Raw genomic sequence first — 12,496 nt, forward strand, 5'->3', positions numbered from 1 at the left:
GTGTGGCTGTTTTCCACTAGCCCTGCTGCTATTGTCTTACAGTATTTATTACTAGCGGCATAGTTACGTATCGTAACTGCTAATATTCGCCACAATATGTACCAGAGGTTTTCGCCAATCACTTTATCGGCGGCGTAGGCACTATTATATACCGGCGGCGGCGGCGAAACCGGCGCGCCGGCGTACGCGTTCTTTTTTTTCTTACTTTAAAAACCGTAATTTTCTATTTAAAAAAATAATATTTAGGAAAGCTTTTGTTTGTATCTATTTAAGGAAATCAACGCTTGGCCATTTCGGAAAGATCCGGGGTTTTCGCCCAAAAGTCTGGCTGATCGTTCAAAAAATTTTAGGAGTAGCTCCTCGCGGAGGGACTGTCCTTAGTTCATTTACTCCAGGGAGGCTTCGAGCCTAACCCTGGTCTAAGGGACTGGTACTGCTGCGTCTGCCGAAAATAATTGAAATACTTAAAATGGTAGTTTCACCCAAGGAGATGTTCTGGCCTAACTCTTAATACTCCTTATCGACACAATTTCCTTAAATCATTTGTGGCACCTTGCTGGTTGCTATTAATGGTCTTTTAATACTCATGACTGCCACCAGACTCAGGGTTAAATTATTAGCACGAACGCTGGCCTATTGTTGTTCGCGCCAAAGGGAACCTCCAGTTTTTTTCGGCTGTTCAGTTTTTAAGAGCTATAGTTCCCGATGTGCGAGCAAAAGCATTCCTGACCACCAGTCGCTGCCACGTTCCTGGCCATCACACCACATGCCAGCGCAGAAGCTGTAGGACGGTGACTTCGAACTCATACCTTCGTCGACGTAGCTTTCCTCGAAGTTCTAGGTGTAGCTCCGAATACTTTCTTAACGGCTGCTTATTGTCCCGCTATGCTGCCGAGTACTACTAGAGAAACACTTTGAAACGTTAGGGAGTAACTATTCGGCCAAGGATGCAGTATAAGTCGATGGATACCTTTGCATAACTCATGAGTGAAAATAGTATAACTCTCGGTGCATCTACATTATTTAAATTTTACAAGGACCCTGGATAAAATCTTTAAAATGTGGATCGAAATTTGCAGACGTTTGTTATCGAAAGATCGACTTGAATAGTCTTCGTTAAACCAAAACGGTATTTTAGAATGAAAGTCGACCGATGTTAAGTTGAAATATGTTAAGGTTATATGCTCAGTCCAAAGTGTTGTTTTGCGGCCTTTTGATGCAAGAATTCATTAGGAATATCCACGTAGCTTCAGTTTTCACACTAGTTCGACTGTCCACTGCGCTAGGATAGCATCTCAGCGGTCATTTGTTCGACTGCCTTGGGAAAGCTTTTGCTTCACCACCTTGAATGTTCTTACGAAGGGCAAAGCCTCAACTGGTAAATATATGGGAGTATGTATTCACATTTGTAAAAGGAGCTGTAACGTGTAGGTGATATTTAAACTTGGTTGATAGGCTAGAATCATTGTGATTTACTCCAAGGAACTAGTTGAGATAAGGTCGCCAACTTTAGGAAATGTCAAACCTGGAGACTTTTGTATTGAATGATGAAGTGTGAAAATCCTAATCAACACTTTAGACGCTATTTTAAAGTTTCCCAATTAAACATGGCCACCGTGGTGTGATGGTAGCGTGCTCCGCCTACCACACCGTATGCCCTGGGTTCACACCTCGGGCAAAGCAACATCAAAATTTTAGAAATAAGGTTTTTCAATTAGAAGAAAATTTTTCTAAGCGGGGTCGCCCCTCGGCAGTGTTTGGCAAGCGCTCCGGGTGTATTTCTGCCATGAAAAGCTCTCAGTGAAAACTCATCTGCCTTGCAGATGCCGTTCGGAGTCGGCATAAAACATGTAGGTCCCATCCGGCCGATTTGTAGGGAAAATCAATAGGAGCACGACGCAAATTGGAAGAGAAGCTCGGCCTTAGATCTCTTCGGAGGTTATCGCGCCTTACATTTATTTTATTTTAATTAAACAATAGATGTTTGAATATAACCATTCTCATACATACACATATACATACATATATCTTTTTTTTTTTTTTTTTTTTTTTTTTTTTTTTTTTTTTTTTGCGGAGAGGCTGAAAAATGCCTAATGCACCATAATTGCTGCCGTCGCAGCAACCGCATTACTTCAGGGTGGCGTTCCATATTTCTCATTTTTTAAGAGCCTACTGTTGTCCCAGGTTCCCGCTATTTGCTCTGAGTGTCCATTTAATCACCACTGCTTCGCATGCGCATTTCTCTGCGCTCCATCTCAGCATCCATCAGGCGTGTCATTACTATATATGCCATTTTGCTCACTGCAGTCCAGCATTCTTTCCTGCTGCACATATGTGAAACTAAATTTCTCGTGGTAGGTTCCTCCCCAAAGACTCCGTGCAAGGTGAGTCTTTCTTCGTGGAAACGGGGGCAGTAGAACATGACGTGTTCTGCGTTTTCTAACTCTGTGGTACACATTGGGCAATGAGGATCTTCCTCTATCCTACGCTTCCATAAATACTCTTTGAAACCGCCATGTCCACTCATTATTTGCGTGAGATGGTAGTTCAGTTCGCCGTGCTTCCGCTCATTCCATTGAGCTACGTTCCAAACTAGTGTGAAAGTCTAACGCCCTTTACTCGAGGCCTCCCACCGTTCTTGCCACTTAGCTATTGTTTGTGTCCTTGCTCTTTTCTTGTCTTCTTCAGATGGTCGCTCGATATTAGTGTTATACAGATCGGCCATTTCGCTTGCCAGTAAGTCCACTGGGATTTTCCGGGTTAGAACCAGGATCGCGTCGTCGGACACCGTCCGATAAGCACTTGCTATTCTTAAAGAAGCAAGTCGGTACGCTGCTAATATATATTTTTGATGGGTCTGTTTAGATCCATACCACACTGGTGCTGCGTATAGTATTATTGAGCTGGTTACTGTGGACAATAGCTGACGTATAGCTTCGCTCGGACCACCAATGTTAGGCATTATTCGCATAAGTGATCCATTAACTTTGGTAATTTTCTCCCCCACCGCTCTGAAGTGCTTTTTGAAAGTTAACTTAGAGTCAATGTGCACTCCTAAGTATTTTAAGGAATCCTTTGAGGTGATTTGATGATCCCCGACAGTTAAGACTAACTCGTTCGCCGACCGTTTGGAGCTTACTAATACCACTTCCGTCTTTTGGCTAGCCAACTCCAGTCCTGTATTGGTCAGCCATTCCTTTATTCTTGCTACGGCGTCATTACATAATGCTTGAAGCAGGTCCAGTTTCTTGGCCACTACTACCACTGCAATATCTTCAAGAATCTTTTCAAAGGAGTGTTTAAACTCCTGGAACATACTAAAGGATTTTGCATGACTGATTTCACTTATTATTTTAGCCAATTGGGATATGGACTATAGCACTTTTTTCGGGTAACTTGCTTTTTTAACAACTTGAGAAAAATTTGAAACATGTTCGCCTTGGGTAATTTCATATGAATTCATTGTTCCTTATTAATTTTTTGAAAAAATTATGCACAAAAGAGCATTTAAATTTTTTATATAACTTTTCTTTTAGAGTTTTGTTTTAATAACTTGGTGAATTCGGTGATGCAAAATCCGTGTTAAACTGGGATTGAGAGCGCCAATTTTTATACCCAGCGTGCTTTGCACACAGATTTATTAACTTTGATTGGATAACGGTTGGTTGTACAGGTATAAAGGAATCGATATAGATATAGGCTTCCATATATCAAAGTCATCAGTATCGAAAAATAATTAGATTGAGCCATGTCCGTCCGCCCGTCTGTCCTGTTCCTGGCCACTAATCTCAGAACGCTATTTAAAATGAACGATATCGGACTATAACCACTCCCACTTTTTCGATATCGAAATGTGGTAATTCGTTACCAAAAACGGATAAAGCGATGGAACTTGAAATTTGGGTTGACCTTATGACGCATGATGGAAAATTAGTAAAATTTTGGATAATAGGCGTGGCACCGCCCACTTTTAAAAGAAGGCAATTTAAAAGTTTTGCAAGCTGTAATTTGGCAGTCGTTGAAGGTATCATGATGAAATTTGGCAGGAACGTCCTATTACTAAGTATATGTGCGCTGAATAAAAATTAGCAAAATCGGATGAAGAATACGCCCACTTTAAAAAAAAAATTTTTAAAAGTTAATTTTAACAAAAGATTGAATATCTTTGCAGTATGTAAGTAGATTATGTCAACATTCAACTCCAGTAATGATATGGTGCAACAAAATGCAAAAATAAAAGAAAATTTCAAAATGGGCGGGGCTCTCCCTTTTTTCATTTAAATTATCTAGAATACTTTTAATGCCATAAGTCGAAAAAAAATTTGCCACTCCTTGTGAAATTTGATAGGGTCATAGAATCTATGACGGTAACTGTTTTCTGTGAAAATGGGCAAAATCGGTAGAAGTCACGCCCAGTGTTTATAAACAGTCGACCGTATCTCCTTCCGCTCGGCCGTTAACACGATAACTTAAGCAAAAATCGATATATCTGCACTAAACTTAAATTATCTGAGCTCACTTTATTTTGGTATAAAAAATCGCCGAAATCCGACTATGACCAAGCCCACTTTTTCGATATCGAAAATCACGAAATGTGAAAAAAATGCCATAATTCTATACCAAATACGAAAAAAGGGATGAAACACGATAATTGGATTGGTTTGTTGACGCAAAATATAACTTTAGAAAAAATTTTTTGTAAAATGGGTGTGACACCTACCAAATTAAGTAGAAGGAAATGAAAAAGTTATGCAGGGCGAAATCAAAAGCCCTTGGAATCATGGCAGGAATACTGTTCGTGGTATTACATATATAAATAAATTAGCGGTACCCGACGGATGATGTTCTGGGTCACCCTGGTCCACATTTTGGTCGATATCTCGAAAACGACTTCACATATGCAAATAAGGGCCACTCACTTTTAGAACCCTCATTAGTACCTTTAATTTGAAACCCATATCGTACCAACACATTATAGAGTCACCCCTGGTCCACTCTTGTTGCGATATCTCGAAATGGCGTCCACCTATAGAGCTATGGCACACTCCCTTTTAAAATATTCTTTAATACCTTCCATTTGATACCCATGCCACAAAAAACACATTCCAGTGTTACCCTAGGTTCATTATACTACATGGTGATTTTCCCTTATTTTATCTCCAAAGCTCTCAGCTAAGTATGTAATGTTCGGTTACACCCGAACTTAGCCTTCTTTACTTGTTTTAGATAACTTTTGAATGGTTAGATAGAGTTAAATTAAATAATTGGATTCTTATGACTGGCAGTAATGCGCATCCTTTGATACCCCTTTCGAACATATCAGACCGATTTCCGACATGAACAATAAATGGCATAGATAGTCTTAAATGAGAAAAAATATATAAAATCGTATTCAAAGGGTTGTGTAGGGGGTTCCGGGGGTTGTGTAGCGCAATACATAGCTTCTCCAACCCAATTGTCAACCTCAACTTTGAGCGGCGAATCCCGTTTCACTAACAGACGAAGCTCTGGCGACCCCAAGCTCCTCATGGAACTTTTGGTTGGGGAGGGAGTGATGGCCTGAAAGTTTAATGTGGCCATATAAATCGTTCCCGAGATGGTCGGGCTAGCACCTTAATGGTGTTGTGTTACAGGGGCGTACTGGATCTGTATCCGACAAAGACCATCACATCGATAACACTCCCCAAAGCCTTCGTGGAGTACTCTTATCACAACAACAACAACAACAGAAAAATATAGTACCGCGCCGAATGCCGCCGCCGTTTATTGGCGGCGTATATCCCTAATATGTACTTAAGTTCAGATTCATATAACACCGCAGTGATGCTGTATACATGTATCTCCTATCTACATATGTACAAAAAGAACTCCACGATTAAAAAGTAAGGTGGTTTTCTATGCCTAGGGGTAGAATGGTTAACTCTGTTTTTGTTATATGTTTCTATTAGAACGAAAAAGGTTTTTGTTGCAAAATCACAATTTACTTCACTTAAATAAAAAGGTGATCACCAATAATTTGTATTAACAAAAAAATCATAAATTATGTGCCCACAACCTTAGACCGACAACCCTCTTTGGTGGAAAGAAGCTATTTGGTATGGAGTGTCCAGCTAAGAGGAGTTTCACTGTAACCACAATGTATGTCTCCCATGCGACGTATCCCCACATGAAATACATATCATTCACCATTGTGATTCAGCACGAAAGGAATGAGAGTATCACTGGAAATATTATCTGCGGTAAACCCCCTCCATACTCTTTCAACCAATTTCAAAAAATACGTAGTGTAAAGAAATATGCATACAAAAAATTGCACTACTTGTATCCCCAGTGCGAAAGATCCTTACCCATTCAATGGAAGGCATTTTAACTACTATTCTTTTCCCCGAGCTTTGCTTACCATTTTAGTACAATTTCTGTTAAATTAACTACGTTCGTACCCTCATTGCACAGTAAACAGAAAAATAAGGAAATCACTGAAAGAAAAGAAAGATCACACTACAATACATAAGTGACGCAGACATAAAGATGCAGATAGTTTTCGCAACTTTAACTGATGTGAAACAAGAGCAAGCCACCGTAACCGTCCATCGCATTAATATAAAAACTCAAAATCAGTCATGCGGTGAAGGCAAAGACGTCAGTGACAAAAATTCATAAAAACACAAAACGCTGCGGTACGGCATGTGGTGGCCAATGCGGTTGCACAAACGACATACCTACATATATAGTATAAAACTTGTACTCAGTATTAGTATGAAACTTAACACATAGCTAACTAAAAAGCCTTTACAATTACTGCAAGCAACTCGCCTTTAGTCGTTCCAAAACTTTGCCCTCTTTTCTTCGCCGCTATGACCACAACTAGTATTTATCTTTTCTTGTGAATGCAATAACCCTTCGCTCTTTTACGTCTTTTTCAAGTGCTGTCTTCAGTAAACATAATCTGCTAAATGCAAAAGCTGTCGTCTTGTCTCGGCATTGTGACACCACTTCAACAATACCCGCTTACATTAGTTGGACGGAAATTACTTCCGTTTCCGCTGCGTGGATGAGCAAAAGCGCGTACAACTACACACAATATATGTTCTTGAAGTGTGATAATGGTAGTAGGGTTACAGGCACTTTGTTTCTTAGTGAATGAAGATAATTTTGCTGGTGCATAATGCCAACGAATGTGGTTACTCTCCGTAAGGTGGCAGTCGCAATGTTGATGCATCACCCAACTTTACTTCGCCTCGGACCGCAAACATTGTTGGCAATAGAGGATAGTTGCATAGAAGTAAATTTTCTGCCTTCTAGCTGCTGTTTGCAATCGGCAACTGCTACTTTGTTGCAAGATGTTGTCGTTGATATTGTCACAATTGTGGTTGTAGCGTAGCGCATGCTGTGTTTATCCAAGTTTTGAAACGCTCAGGAAGTGTACAAAAAAAGGAATGCTCGCCCCAGATAAGACGTATAGTGTAAACATTTACTTCCATTTCATTTTCAATCATATGTAAAAGATGCAAAACGCAAAAGCTGTCGAGGGCATAGCATAAAACCTTCTGAATAGGTCTACAATAAGAAAAATAATAGCGGTATAAGGTCTTAAATAAGGTTCGTGTTGTTCATTTGGTAAGGGTCCTGCTAAAATAACACATGTTTCTTTTTTATTTATGTGGGATTCACCTTGTCAAGCCTGGAGCAAAGGGCACGTAACCAACGGCGGCGATGGTGTCACTGATCGAGCTTTCCCCGCTTAATGTAGTAGTAGAAAACACAGGCAACCATACCCTAGTAAGAAATCTAAATGGGATTTGGGAAGAGGCAAGTTGATTCAGGTTAAATTTGTAGAGAAATTCAGAGATCCAATTACCAAGATACAATTTTAAAGGTATCGTTTAAACGAAGTCATGAGGTTTGAAAAACTATGAAAATAATGTAAAGAGGCAGGGTCTTTTATGATATTTCTAGAGTTTGAAGATTTCCATCGGTACAAAACGGTTGCATGGTACACAGACCGGTCCAAGACATTAAATGACATCGAAGCAGAAACATTCGTCCTACGAACAAGAATGTTTGAACAACTAGCACAGTTTCCGCATATTTTTCAGTTCGTCAAGATAAACCTGCAATGTTGCTTTCAAATCGAGCGCATCGTTATACTTACCGATAGTCACATAGCTTTTAGTGCAATTTATAAAATTATCGCTGGTATTTCACTTAGACTTTATAGCTATCGGCAACCGTACTTGGAAGCAGAGGAAGCTAGAGACCTCAACTGAGTTGGGTGCGACAGGCGGAGAGAGACTGAGCTAGCGTGGAATTTAAGCACCAATTAATTGAGGGTCCGACTCTATGAAAAAAATGAGAAATAACAACACAACTGGCTGGCCTGAATTCCACACTTCAGAAGGTCCAAGATTTCTTGTATTGCAAGTCCCATAGGACCTGAAGTCGTACAGTAAAGTAAGAGATAAAGGAGAGTGGGACATAACTGAGAAATAAACACTTGTTTTGAATGACAGGATTGCAAAAGGCAATACCTTAACAGGGAGGGATACAAGAAAAAGGGATGCATACATACAAATCTTACCTCCAGCAGTACAGGGCGTATGAGTAATATTAAATTCATTCAAAGTATGGAAACTATAGGGGGTAGGTAGGTAGGTAGGTGAAATGGCTGCGACCCTGGTCGCCCAAGTAGGCTTTAAATACCGTTTTGATGCCATGTAACTCGTCTAAAAACCTACAGAATGTTACGGTCAATGTATTACAACCAGCCAGAGTTGTTGATAAAATTAAGAATATTCGGGATTGCTATCACAGATAACCCTCTGAAGTCTTCTAGAAACGGGGTTACAAGGAACCTTAGCCAGGCTCTAGCTACAGCCGTGCATTTACACATAAAGTGTTCCACTGTCTCCCTGTCATTTGGATCTTTGCAGCTTTTGCAGTAGTCGTTATACGGAATGCCCATCTTTTCCGCATGCATACGTACTGCCCAATGACCGGTGCAGACTGCTATCAGTTTGCGTGTGTTAGCCCTGGATTTGTTCAGAAGACTTCTCGTCCTCTTTCCACCATAGTTTGGCCAAATGGATTTTGATATTGCGCAGGTGGTGATGTTATTCCACTTTGTTTGTGCTTTCTTCAAGTAGAAGCTTTCGATATTCCCCTTGGCTACTGCTAAGGGTTAGCCTATTTCTCCGATAAGCCCCTGCGTGCTAGCTCGTCGGCCTTCTCGTTACCCTCTATCCCCCTATGACCCGGGACCCAGATAACGCGTAGTTATAGATTGGTGGATAACTGGTTATGAAACGCTTACAAGCCCACACTAATTTTGAAAACTATAGGGGGAATCTTTAAAGCATATAAACTTATAAGATGTAAAATTATATCCATTTACACACGCTGTTATATGAACGCACCCAGTAATATTCTTGATAAACTTAATTTTCGATCAGCTGTATTATTACCACAAAAAATGGTTTGATTGTTATACAAATTAAAAAATTCCAAGATTGAGTGAAAAATCAAAACTAAATCGTCTTTCCTAAGATATTCTTTTAAATGACTTGCGGGTGTTGAAGATTTCTGATAAAAATGCCTGCTGTAATGTCTGCAAGGTTGCATTCCTTTTGTTTTACATTTAATCAGAGTACACATTTTCTTAATGATTGATTTTGAACTCTGTTCATTTATAACACCCTTATGCCAAAATTGGTTTAGAATTAGGTTCCAAAAATGGGTCGCCCTAGGTGTTTGCCTCATCGTACTAGTGTTAAAGCAAGTATGGGATTGCGTTGAAAGATTTATTGATTGTATACTATTGTTCTACTCCCTGAGTTTGCAGTGTCGAAGGTAAAATAAACGAATACATACTAGAGTAGGTCAAAACAAAAGTGGGAAAAGATTATCTAATGTGGTCAGGGTATAGGAACAAATTATTTTTAACTTTCTTCCTGCATACAGCAGAAAATAGTTTTTTGATTATAAAAAGGATCAATTTTTACATTATCTTTAAATTAATGTGGTTATTTTGGTTTTATATAATCAATGTTTTTCTTTTCGTATGTATATTTGTTTTTGCGTGGTGTATGTTGATGATATTGATATCATTGGCCTGAATACCCGTGCCGTAAGAGTGCCTATGTCCTCTTCTAATGTTATGACTTCCAAAGACTTTAGTTATACTATGTTGCGTGTCCTTGGCAGTCAAGCAAGCAAGCGGGCTTAATATAATTCATATAAATGCTCAAAGTTGATTTAAAAAGATTGACGTATTTAGATACATTTTTGAAGATTCGGCAATCGACGTTCTTTGTGTTTCTGAGACGTGGTTTACCTCACGCCATAGTAATAGTTTGGTGAAAGTATATGGTTACAAACTTTACAGAGCTGATCGCTATGGTCATGGTGTTGGTGTTGCGATTTATGTAAAGGAAAGCTTGCCCTGTAGATTAAGTTGTGTTGTTAGTGAAGGTGATTCTGTTGAACATGTGTTTGTTGAAATAGTTTCTAATCATGATAAGCTTCTTACTGAATGTGTATACCGACCCAATCCGCAGGAGAATTTTGCGGATTCCACCGAATTGATTCAATCACTACTAGTCAACTACAGTAATATCATAATTGCCGGTGATTTCAACAGCAATTTGCTTGAGGATAACAGTTTAAAACTAAGTGTGGAATCTCTTAGACTGTATCCGACAAACACCTCTTCTCCTACTCACTTCTCTTGTACAAATAGTACTCTCCTTGATTTATTCTTTGTCAGTAACCTCAAAAAACCCTCCACTATAACCAATTGTCTGCCTCAAGTTTCTCAAAATATGATTTAGTTTTCATGATTTACGACATCCAGTTAACCAAAACACCTGTGTCCGTGACTTATCGTGATTTTAATAAAATTGATTATGAGTCACTTAATTTCACATCTGTTGAAGATAAAAGACACTTTCTGCAGGACAAAGTCAACTGGCTTTTCGACTATTATGTCCCTATAAAAATAAGGTAGTCAATCGGTTCAGTAGGACTTGGTTTAATGCTAACATTAAACATTTAATCAATGTGCGTAATAAAGCATATTCTCTGTGGAAAAGGTACCGTACTGCAGATACGTATAACCAATTTAAATCGGCTCGAATTACTGCTGCCAAAGCAATTAAAAGAGCCAAAAGTTTGTTTTGTGATGAAAAGTTTAGTCTGGTAATGAACTCGCGTCAAACCTGGAATACCATAAGGACGATTGGCGTGGGAAAACCCAAATAAAGTTTACCTACTTACTCTGACTTTGAAGAAATTAACGTAAATTTTATTAGTTTGTCTGTATCTAATCCTCGTTTTAGTCTTGACAACTACTGTGAACGTGTAAATGTTGGTGTCAGTTCTCTTGAATTTATGTGTGTTAATGACTGTGGTATTGTGCAAGCCATACTCTCAGTGAAGTCAAACGCTATTGGCTTTGATCGAACCAGTGCGAAGTTTCTCAAAATTATATTGCCAAAGATTCTGTCACATGCGAACCATCTAGTTAACTCCATACTAACGACCTGTGTGCTCCCCAGTCGAGTCGCAAAGGAATGTGCGACTATACACTCAGAAAAAACACCGTTCTAAAATCCAGCACCACCGCACTCAATTCAAGCTTTTCATGTTCTTACTTTTTTGTTATTGAAAAACGAACGACCTGTTCTCAGAACAATAACCTTGTTCTTGAACTGACAACCATGTTCTTGAAAAGTGAACGGCTGGTCATAAATTATGAACGAATGTTCTATTAATGAGAACGATGTTTTTAAATTAAGTACAATGTTCTTAAATTAAGTTCAAGAAAAAAGGAACGGTACAATTCGTGTGAACTACAATGTTAAATACAACATCTGGCACAAGCTATCAAGCAGTTGTAGTGGCCCAGCGGCTATGATGTTGCGGTGGCGATCGTGTGGCGCGAGTTCGATCACCGTCAAACTCTGAAGTTTTTTAAAACAATTTTTTTATATTAAATTTTTTGAACTCTTATTTTTCGTTCAGTTCCATTCACATATGCACAGTTAATTTTCAAACTTGTTATGAAATGTTTTCAGTATATATTCAGATTGCATCATCAAATAAGAAAAATTTCTCTATTAGAGAAATATATGAAAAAATGCAAAACTTTTGGCTTTTAATAATAGTTTTTTTGTTATTAGTATTTTTTATTAATAAAAAAATTATTTATTAATAAAAAATAGATAAATAAATAGGTAATAAATAAATTAAAAAACTACCTTCCTCCCACCCATGGTCAAGCACAAACCGTTCTTTAATTGAGACCAAAAACTGTTAAATCAACCACAAAACCTTCTCGAAGCGTGAGAACGAAAAATCTTAAATCAAGCCCAAGTAGTGCTTGAAATGAGCACAGAAAGTTCACACATCAATACCAAACTGGTCATAAAATACGAACCGTGTGCTTGGAAAAACTTTTCTTAAAACAAGGCCATCGGTCACGAAATAAGAAAAAACGTAC

This window comes from Eurosta solidaginis, chromosome 2 (assembly GCF_040869045.1).
Source record: "Eurosta solidaginis isolate ZX-2024a chromosome 2, ASM4086904v1, whole genome shotgun sequence".
Lineage (NCBI taxonomy): Eukaryota > Metazoa > Arthropoda > Insecta > Diptera > Tephritidae > Eurosta > Eurosta solidaginis.